Source organism: Ixodes scapularis, unplaced genomic scaffold (genome assembly GCF_016920785.2).
Source record: "Ixodes scapularis isolate PalLabHiFi unplaced genomic scaffold, ASM1692078v2 PGA_scaffold0__279_contigs__length_252992795, whole genome shotgun sequence".
In the NCBI taxonomy this organism is placed as follows: Eukaryota; Metazoa; Arthropoda; class Arachnida; order Ixodida; family Ixodidae; genus Ixodes; species Ixodes scapularis.
In genome coordinates, this window is record NW_024609835.1 from 139,262,655 (window position 1) to 139,273,474 (window position 10,820).

Here is a 10,820-nt window from a genome sequence, read left to right on the forward strand (position 1 = left end):
ACTTAAACAGCAAACAAAACAAATAGAGACGCAAAATCTTTTATTAGTTGTGGACCGGAACAGTGTTCAAAATTATCATTCTGCGATCACATAAAAATAAGTTTAAAAAAGGGAACGCTTTACAATGCAAATGCAAGTCAATTGGAGATCCCTCCCTTCACTAATAAAATTAAAAGTGGGTTATTGACGCACGTGCATGAATTACAATTCTACCGCTTTGACGGCAGCGACAGATGCGCGCAAACACAGCAAGGTTTTTTGTTGTTGTCGTTGTTGTTTTATTTTGTTGTTGGACCTGCTCAAAATAAAAGCGGTTGCCTTATTGACGTACCGTTTCGTTTTTTTATTAGAACTTGACCCAGTGTTGCGATCAGGCTGTACGTGCCTTGTCATTAACTTCATTCGAATGATTTAGAACAGGCGCGGCATGCTTCCAGCAGCCGGTAACCTGAGTTCAAGGAGTGTATGCGACAGGGCAGCCGTGCGCGAAAAGACAATTTAAACAATATTGTATCCTCATCTTTGTCCGAATAACCCTGACTTTGAAGAGCTAGCGAAACCATAAAGAAAACGAGTATTTATCTCGATGCGTATGTTACAGTTGACGCTGTCTTTCACTTGCGAGACACACTTCGCAAACAACAAATATTCCTATGCCTGGATTATTTCCTCCACCCCGGAGACCTGACACACAGGCACCCTTTCTTTGCGGAGGTTCGCCTTCCTAAAAAAATGATCACAGTTTGATAACGGACAGAAAGCTTCAACGCGGTGCCCGCCATTGCAACTGGCAGCGCGATGGGACGAGCGAACGGCTAAGTAGGGCGAATTCGGGCCACAGCGCGGCGCCACTGGTATCGCTCCAGCGCGCCCTCTGGCCCAGCCGAACGGTCCCATTGCAGTGATTCGTGTTTGCAGAACCGTGCGACGCGACTGGCGCGCCGCCGCGCGGCCGGTACCGAAGGTAGGCAGTGAGCACCCGAGAGAAAACGAAACCGAAACCACGCCGCGTACGTTGATAGGCGTTGAAGTCGGAGTGGTGCTGTTGCGCTGGGTTCACAGCGCTGGGTTCACAGCTTAATGACACAGCCTGTGCTACGTGCTTCAATAGTTATGCGTCGTATCTCGTGGAGACAAAGTTTCACTGTTTTTAACCTCGCCGATGTTTTGTGGGACAGCGACAACGATGAAGCCGTGCCATACGACGCGAGAAATTTGGTGTCCCGATCATGTCTGCCACTGTGTCGACACGGCTGACATATTCTACACTGCCGCTTGCGCTTTGCGTTTGTTTTCGTACCAGTAACGCCTACATGTGTCAGCGCCGATGGGACGAACTGAAATGCCATTCCACACTCGCGGGTATGCAGTGCCAATCTCGTTGGAGGAATGCCCTCCTAAGAAGTTTCGTCCCCATCGTACGAGCCGATGATAATTCCGGACAAATATGGCACGCAATCTGCACTTCATGAAGAAAGATTCGAACGGTAAAAAAAGTGACAAATATAAATCTAAAGAAAACAACCATGAAACTCGGAATCACTGGAGAATCGGCGTTTGAGTATGAAAGTTTATGTGGTGTGCTTTCTTTCTTGATCAGCCTCCTTTTGGATGTGGAAACACTGACACCCCGAGTTCTGTAGACAACAATTTTTTTTCTCGGCTTTAGAGCCACCTATCGCAAAGTGGTTCGAACTGGAAGTACCGTCCACTGGTCCCTTCCTACCTGTAAAGTGTGCACTTCCCACGATGAGTTGTATTTTCTGACAGCCTTTGATGGTCAAAGCCAGTTCCCATTTAGTTACGCCGCCCAAACTAAAATTCCACCTGGTTTCGCTATGCCAACTATTTTTGTTATAATAAGTGTTGTGCCAAGTGACAGTCATGTCAAAGTACCTGTGGGCCGAAAATCAGCACCTCGCGCAACAGGTTATTACACAACAGCTGACCGCAAAAGTCCTTGGCGGCCAAACCGTGTGTTGGCCGACAACTTTGTTTTCTCGGCTTTGGAACCACCTTTTGTAAAGTTGTTTCAATTGGAAGTACAGTCCACTAGTCCCTTCCTACCTGTAATGTCTCCACCTCCCCCGACCAGTGGTATTCTCTTGACAGCCTTTTCATGGTCAAAACCGGTTCCCATTCAGTTACGTCGCCCAAACCAAATTTTCACCTGGTTTCCCTATGCCACCTTTTTTTTTTTTTGTATAATAAGTGCTGTGTCATGTTACTGTCAAGTCCAAGCACCTGTGTGCCCAAATCTGCACTTTGCACAGCCCGCTATAACACAACATTTTGGGTCCAATATTGGATATGCCGTACAGCTTTATTTCTTTATTCGTTAGAAACAACTTTCACACCTGCCGTCTTAATGAAGCTTGGCACACTTCGTGCAGAAACTTAGTGTACATCTCACTCGCCTCCAATATCATCGTTCCAGCAGTCCTACGTTTACAGCGACGAGCGAAATAAATTTCCCACTCAAAGCAATTAAGGTGGCGGCCGTCTTGCTTTTCAGAAAATTGTTCCAACTCCTTTTTTGGCCGCAACTAGGGAAATTACCCCTAATAACGACTAAAACTCCATATATAAGAAGAGGAGAACAGCTAGATGCCCTTCTTAGGTCTGCCCCAGCACTCATGCAACGTCACCCTCAACGTATCGGCTCAAAAAGCAAAAGTTTCGTCCGTGCGCGCTTCCGCCGCCACAGCTTGGCATGCGAAAAGGCGCCGCAGGCTGCTGAACGCGCCTCACGGTCGAACGCCAGCTCCTCCGCTAGCGGCGCTGCGAGCGTTTTTCAAAGCGCCCCCTATTAGCCCCGAGAAGTTCGCGTGGCGCCCCCTTACGGCGAACCGGGGTGACGTCACGGCGAGGAGAGAATTTTTCCCCGACTCCCGCCGCTCGCCCTGTGGAGGCTGGGACGACGCTAGCTGCCGGCGCGCTCGTTTTTATTTAATTTTTTTTTGGCGTGTTTTTCGTAGAAATTCGTAGGAAGTGTAAATTTTTATATGTGCCTTTATTTAGGTATGGCCTGTAGCTACAGGCGAAACTTCAACCATCATTTTAAGCATGCTTGACAGGGCAGGCAACGCATGAATCGGTGTGGTATATGAAAATAAAGAGATATGGCCACAATTGTAGGAGCATCACTATAGTTTTACATCTCGCACAATAAATGCTGCTGATGGTCTGAATAAATTGGCAGGTTATGTATACTATTTTTTTTTTGTATCTGTTTTTAAAAAAGAATGCCGAAGCAGAAAAGCTGCATGCTGCTCGAACAACATGCTAAATACAGTCTGGGCCATGAGGAGAGAATCACAAGTAAAGCGTAGACCGCATGGCGCGTTTTTGCTCGCGATTCAGGCGCGTCGGCGTCAAACTGACGTCATTTCCTGCGCGCGGGCGCGCGTTTTCGCGGTAGCGTTGGTTTCTAGCCGACCCAGAAAAAGACGCGCGCGCCGAGGCGTCGAAACGGCTCTCGCCCAATGAGGGTCGGTCGAACTATCACGTGATCCTGCGCAGTACGCTGTTTCGTATTCACCACATTTCAAAGTGTTCAAAAGCATTTTTATTTTCCATATAAAAATTAAAAAGGTGTTTCTTTTGACACACACACCCGTTTTATTTAGTTATTTGTTTATTTAATTCTCATTTAGTAGTATTTGCGTCAACATTTACATCGCGTGTTGAGAATTCTGTTATCTGGCAACGCTGATACCGCGCTGCCGGCGGTGCTTGGCTTTGTCTGCATGCGGGTGCCCCCGCGTCAGCTTCCGCGCGAGCGTTCATAGCGCGTCGCGTTTTCGCGTGTAGAAAAACGCGCCATGCGGTCTGCGCTTAAGACAGCCCAAATGCATAAGCAAAGTAAAAAAAAAAAAAAAAAAAAAAGAACAAGGAACATTTATTATAGGCATTGCTCGCATTTGACCTTTGCTGGATTCGAATAGTATTTCAATGGACTACACGGGTGGTATCTCTAGACTTGTTTATATCAACCCTCAAGTAATGTATAACAAACGTAAGCGAATGTGTCTAGCTCGTTATTAGTCAATTAAGCCCTAAAATTGAGATTTCACTTAAATTGAATTGTCCTGAAGCTAAAATACCAGAAGCTTTTATCACGCTGACTGTCGCATTTCACAGGTTCCACATTTTTTGCTACTAGTGCTGCATCTACCACTGGACGGACAATCGAATGCCTGTTTTTACTCCTGTTTTCTTCTATTGTCAAAGAGTCCAGCTGTAGGGAGTTTGGAGGCTGAGGAAGCTTTTGGAGACCTGCAGCAGTGTCTCTTTTAATCGGAAATGACAATTCAGAATAAACAGTGTATTTTCCGAATGCCCAAGGCTGGAATGAAATGTCCGGCAAAAGTATAAACAATCTAAATTACGGCACTATTGCTGTGCATATTTTCCGCAGTTCAGTACATATCATACGGGCAACTGGGGGCAATTCGGCCGTCTTTGCTGCTACCATACAAACGAATTTCTAGAAATTGGGCATCTTCTAAAAAATATGCCTGCATACGTGTATAAACTATATAATTAATTCACGAAGAAGCTACATTTATGCAAAACAACCCTGTTCCACGAGCACTTCAAAGATAATCAGACACAGGGCCTTTAAATCATCTGTGAACCAGGGCTTGCGAGTGGCAGCGCAAAGTCGGGGTCGCGAGATAATTTGCCGACCACCCAAAGCCCCTGATATAAATGCCACTTTAAATGCCTTGAAAGCGGGTTGTAATATTGTTCTAAATCATGAACATGCAAGGAACAGAATTACAGCGTCTGAAACACCTGCGCCACTGCTTTACCGATCCCTCGCAAAACTGCCTTGTGTCGTGTGGACGGACGGGGAGGTTCATCGGCCGAACTGCCTCCTCCGATAGCTTTCGGGATTTGTTACCCAATTTTAAAGGTAAAAGGGACGAGCAGGCTTATAAAATGTACGGAAGCACATCAATATCGGCCTAACTCAACGTCTTGTACACCGGGTAAACGAAGTCCAGCTCCTCGAAGAGCTTGCGGCACACAACGCCAAACCAGGAAACCGGTGCTGGGAAGCGAGCCGATGCGAGATCGCGGAGCGGAGTACTCGCCCTGACGTCACGGTACACCTCACCCAATCAGGGCGCGGCGACCGCAGCGACGCTTGTGTTCGCTCTCGGGGCTAGTGCAGGAGGGCATCGGCGATCACGCCTTAAGCATGTGTTCCAAGCGCTTCATGTAAGCTTGGAACATGTGTACAGACAGTGTGACCCATGTGACCTCAGTGTCTGCACACTGTCCTTGATAAGATGGATTAGCAGTGAGACCGAGGGCCCACTTCAGACGGGCAATCTCGGGGGACGAGTTGTTATCTGGAATCGGTGGCAGGTCAAGTGAGCCATGAAACGATGTTTCTAACTTCGCTAGACACTACTCAGAATCACTTTTTAAGTGAATTTATTTGGCAGTCGCCAAATAAATTTGAGAAATATGAGCATCGTTCCTCCTCTTAACTCGGAGACGGAACAAGCGGCCACGTGGCCTGGTGCCTATCCTGTGCCGCCTACGTTAATCATAGCCACGCACTGGGGTCGGCAAAGTGGAAAACGCGTGCTGAGCTCTAGGCGTTGTTAGAGTTCGGCTATTCTCATCACCGCAGTGGTTGGACACGGCCCACTACCCGAGTGTCCGCCGAGGCGTCGATTGTTACGAGCCGAAGTCGAGTGCTCACGCAGTGCTCTTGTGGTCAATCCATGAGCCGCGCTCGACTGTCGTCCGGTGTGTGGTTTCAATCCCACAATTGCGTCATCAAGCTTTGCGACGCAAAACTGAAAAAAAAAAAAAAAGTCTTTTTTTATCGTTGCAATTTCACCGCGACCAAGAAGCTTCTGAATCAGTGGCGGTCCGTGCGAGTATACTTGCGCCAGACTAGGACCCATACGTTTCTGCGATGTTGTGAACATTCCAGCCCGATATCGTTTCATGACCTCTTTTAAAGGTGACATGAAAAGGATTTCGGGCTGGGATAAATGATTTTAGATTGGGACATTACTAATCGCATATCCTTCAGTGGGCCAAAAGCCAGCACTGTTCTCGATACGAACATTTGAAAATATAGCGGACTATTTCGTACGCCCTTTCCTTCGAAAGCTCCCCACCTTTTCATCCGTGGCGCTCGTCAACAATGAGTCCTTCGCCGAATATTTGGATTCGCGTTCCTGGCCAACGAATGAGCGCCCTGACGAAACTTATCATCACTTGCGAATCACAAAGTTCTATGGTTTTAAAAAGCGCGGTAGAAGCTCGGAGTCATTGCTCCCGCGCGATGACTCCAAGGTCGTGGGAATTCGGGTCACGGGCCCGGAACTTCCCTCCGGCGCGTCATGTGGCCCTCACCTCGGACCTAATGCTCACGGGAGCCAACGGTACTTCACGCGGATGATGTGCGGGACCTTCGATCGCGCGCCTCCGAATGTGACTGACCCAGACTGACCCTCTGAGAGGTTTCCTTCTCTTTGTTCTTTGGGAAAGACGAGTGCCGCTCAGGCGTAGTATGTGTGTTGGAAGCATGAAGCCGCACTTACACTGTGCCAACCTCGTACAAAAGACGCGGAGTTGCTCCGCAGACATGACGAAAGAATCGTCTGCGGACACGTCCCAAGCATGCTCCAAGCAACCACATTCAGAAAGAGGGTGGTTGTCTGTGAAAGTCATTCGTGTTTTTTATCTTTCTAAAAACAACAACTATCTGGCATGGCGGTAACGTTCTGGCTGTATGTCTTTATCATCCTTCAATGGAAACTTTGTTTTACTGATTATGTCGTACTCCCTGTACATAAGCTTCTATAGTAAAAAAAAAGAAAAATAGTTTGCTTTAGGAGTGGGAGATATAAATAAATATGTACTGCAAGAAATAAGTTAAAGGAACACTGACTGGGTATTTACGGTGTCCAGTGTTTTTATTTGTACATGACATACGCGAGCCCAACTACCCAGAACACAATTTGCGGGCCGAAATTCGTTTTCTTTCCTCCTGAAAACCGCCGATCGAGAACTGGCCGGTTTGAGTCGAGCTCACTCTCTTCTCCGTGGTCACGTGCCGTTTTCTATGGTTTAGACACAACCACCAAAGGTAATCAAGGTCATGGGTCATTGAAGGCAGACACTCAATACTAAATAAAGACAAAAATTATGATGCCCATTTTTTGTGGCTTCTAGAAAGCTACAAATAAGTTGACTAAAAAATAAAAAAAGGTTGCACGGCTACGTGATTTTCGGTAACACTCTCCTCCTTTATGTTTATTCTTCCTCCCCAGTCCAGTTTCGGTTTCCAGCAGTTGCGTATTTCGACTTTGTTAAAAATATACGGGACGCTGTAGCAAAATATTGATTGGGTAATCTTCGGACACCATACTAAATAGCAAGAAATCAGAAACAAAATAGTGGGATGTGTCAATGTGCTCTTATGACGGGGTCGGATGTTATTATGCCCCGATGTTGCCGCACATAACCCACCCCTTTGAAAACTTTTTTTTTTGTTGTTGTTGTTGTTGAAAGACGTACCAGTAGTTGCAAAACACGGAATGTGTGTATGGCCATCTTGACGTTTCCGGCAGCATAGTATACTTGCGACAGCGTCGCTGATATTCGACGTGTGGTTGTTGCACACTCAATATAACATACAATTTGCAATAAAAACAGAGCAAAAAACAACGCTCTCTTATATTTGCTTTAAGTGGGCGTGACATGCAGCAACGACCCGCTTGACGTCGACGAGCGGTTTTGCCGTCTGTCTCAATCCTTTTTGCTAATGATTGGAAACGCGTGTGTTAGTGTTGCAGACGAAAAGACATTCCTCCTTATCACGGACAGCCAAGACAGCCCTTCAATAAGCCTGTCAACAAACTTGTCGACGTCGATTGAGTGGGCTCTCGACTGTTTGTTCTTGAATCCCGGAAAGCGACGGTCGATGAACGATCAATCAATCAGGCGGTGGCTATTAGAACGGTCATTCGGGCGAGTTGGGGTAAGCTTTCATAATTAAAAAAAAAAAACAAAAAAAAACAGCGCGACTGGGACGACGACAAAGGAGAGAGTACTGAAGGGAACGAAATGCTGGGGCAGGAACTAATTTAACGTTTTAATGATTTTCTAAAGGGGTCGGACACGCTGTGTAAGCTGAAAAGGCTTACACAGCGCGCCGCCTTTTCAGCTGGTTGGCAGCGTCACCAACGAGAGCGTTCCGTCGGTGTGTTGGGATTAGCAGCTCAAGCTTTGAAAACTTACCCGCGTCCAGCGTTGCTCTGTATGCGTTTTCACGTCGACCCAGTGAAGTTGTCCAGAGGTCGGATAATAATAATAATAATAATAATAATAATAATAATAATAATAATAATAATGTTTATTTCCACCATAAGATGGTGACGATCAGGGAAAAAAGCTGTCAGGTACAGCTTGACGGGTCCCTGACCGCCTACAGAAAGCAGCAACAGAGCCGGGAAAAACACTAATCAAGAGTGAACAATAAATTGTACAAAGATTGTCACTATCACACATTTTAAGCACAAATTTCAGATTTTTTTTTTTTTTTTTTTTTTACATTGAGGCATGAAATTGTGTCCCTCCGCAGGAAGGACGGCAACACCGCGCTATGTTTTTCGTTTGTCTGCGCTGGAATATATACGGCTTCACGAAGCGCTTGCGTATTCGACGGCCCGCGATCAGTACGGAAGGACATTCACCAGTGCCAGGAATTGGTAAAATCTACGTGAGAAGTATTTTTTTGCTCCTCTTATTAGGAGATTGCTCTTCGCTCGCTCGCAGATCGAGTAGATGTACTGGGATTGATAGGATCACTGCTGTTTTCACCCGCCTGCATGGAGGGTATCTATGTTCTCAACTTCCAAATCTTGTGTAAGAAAAAAAAGCAACAAAAACAAAGCGTTAATTTGGACCGTTTTGTGCAGACCTGTGCTCAGTTGAGCTGACATTGCGATAGAGACTAAGGTCCGCTGCTACACACGATGTTTCCGCGAAACGCTTCTGCTAGGTGCCGTACCGTGGCGCATTGTCTTGTCGCATCCTTCCAAGACCCACTAGACGTCATCATGCTTGTTGTCTCCGATAGCGAACTGGCTCTGAAAGGCATGCGCGCAAGACGGAAACGAAAAGAGGAGCCAGCCCACAAAATAGGTTTCTTCCGCGTCAAAATGCCGGTGGCTCATCAGTTTCGCGCTTCCACTGAATGCGTTTCATGACAAGGAAATCATTTAATTGGCGAATTTTTATTCTGTTTCTTTTAACTAAATCTGATTTTTTTTTTCTTCTCTCTAGCTCGCTCCTGGTATGAGGCGTGTGATCACACCATACGTTTTTCTATACGTTGCGGGAGCTCACGTCCGCTTACGCTGCGAGTCACGTGGACACCCGTACTTCGTATTATTCGGACTTCGTATTCGTGGTAACCATTTTAAGGTGTAGCTTCGTACGCGACAGGCATACGAAGCGCGTATCTCCATTCGAAAATAAGCAAACGCTCCTGTTGCGCCTTTGCTTTTATTGCCCCGTTCCGAGCTCGTCGGCACGCCTGCACCGAGACTGTCGTCGAGGGAAGCGCCTCGTCGGTATCCGTGCTCTCTCCGCGCAAGAAGTCCCCCTTCGAAGTTTCCGCGGGTAGCGCTCGTCGCAGCCGCCGACTCGAGCTCCGCACCCTCTCCGGCTGCTCCGGCCCTGTCGCTGGCGACGGCGTGGAAAGCGGGAGGAAGCGTCCCTGCTTTCTCCCGGCTATTAATTAGCGCCGATGCGGGAGAACCCTTCTCTACCCGGATCAACGACTATGCATCGCCGCATAGCGCGTTCGGTACCTCAAGCTGCCAGTCCCTCCACGTGATCTCTCTCCCGTCGGTACCCGTTCTCAGGACTCTGAGTCAAGAAGTCCAACCAAGTCAGGAGATCCATCCAACGAGTAAAAATAGCAAATATTAGACGTCTCTACCTTCACGTGACTGCTGGATCTCTCGACTCGGTGGACCTTTTGACTCGTTGGATCTCCTGCCCTATAAGCGATGTGCAGAGAGCGGGGTAACGGTGATGAAATGGGGAGGGTTGATTTGTCCGGCGAGTGCGTAACTTCCATCGGACTGTTGTTAGCCTTACCGGTGAGTGTAGAAACGGGCGAACAATGCAGCCCTGTCATCCGTTCTTCCGCGTCGTCCTCTCTTTCCCTCAACGAGTGTTTGTTTCTCTTTCTCGGCGAGTGCTTTTCATTGTCTCGCCAGCTGCTGCCCGAGCGGGCAGCTTATGCAACGCCGAGGCGCTTTTTTTTTTCTTCACTCGGCGTTCTGCTGCCGCTGCTGCTTCATAATTAATTAGCGCTGGTTAATTAAAACGATACGCGCGCCTCCATTTCTTGCGTCACGCTTTTCTCGCGCGTACCCCCTCCTCTCGCTTCTCACTCGGGTAACACAATGTAACAAAAAGAAAAGTAAAAAAAAAAAAAAAAAACAGAAAAAAAAGCCCCTATTCATTATGCCTTTTCTCTCCCGTGCTTTTTTTTTTTTTTTTTTTTTTAGTTATTTGGATGGAGTAGTGCCGGGCCGTGGAAAGGAACCGTGCTCCGTTGTCTGGTACCGCCGCGAACTGCTCATAATTAATTTCAGACCGTTAAGTTTAGGGTCCGGTGGACAACGTTTACGGCAGACCCTGACGGGAGGTTACCCTTTACTTCGTTCATTTATTTTATTTTATGAATATTATTTTTTCTTTCCCCGCGCCGTGTCCAAGTGCGCGAATTCCTCTCACGGTCGTTTCGCTCGCGTAAGGGACGAATG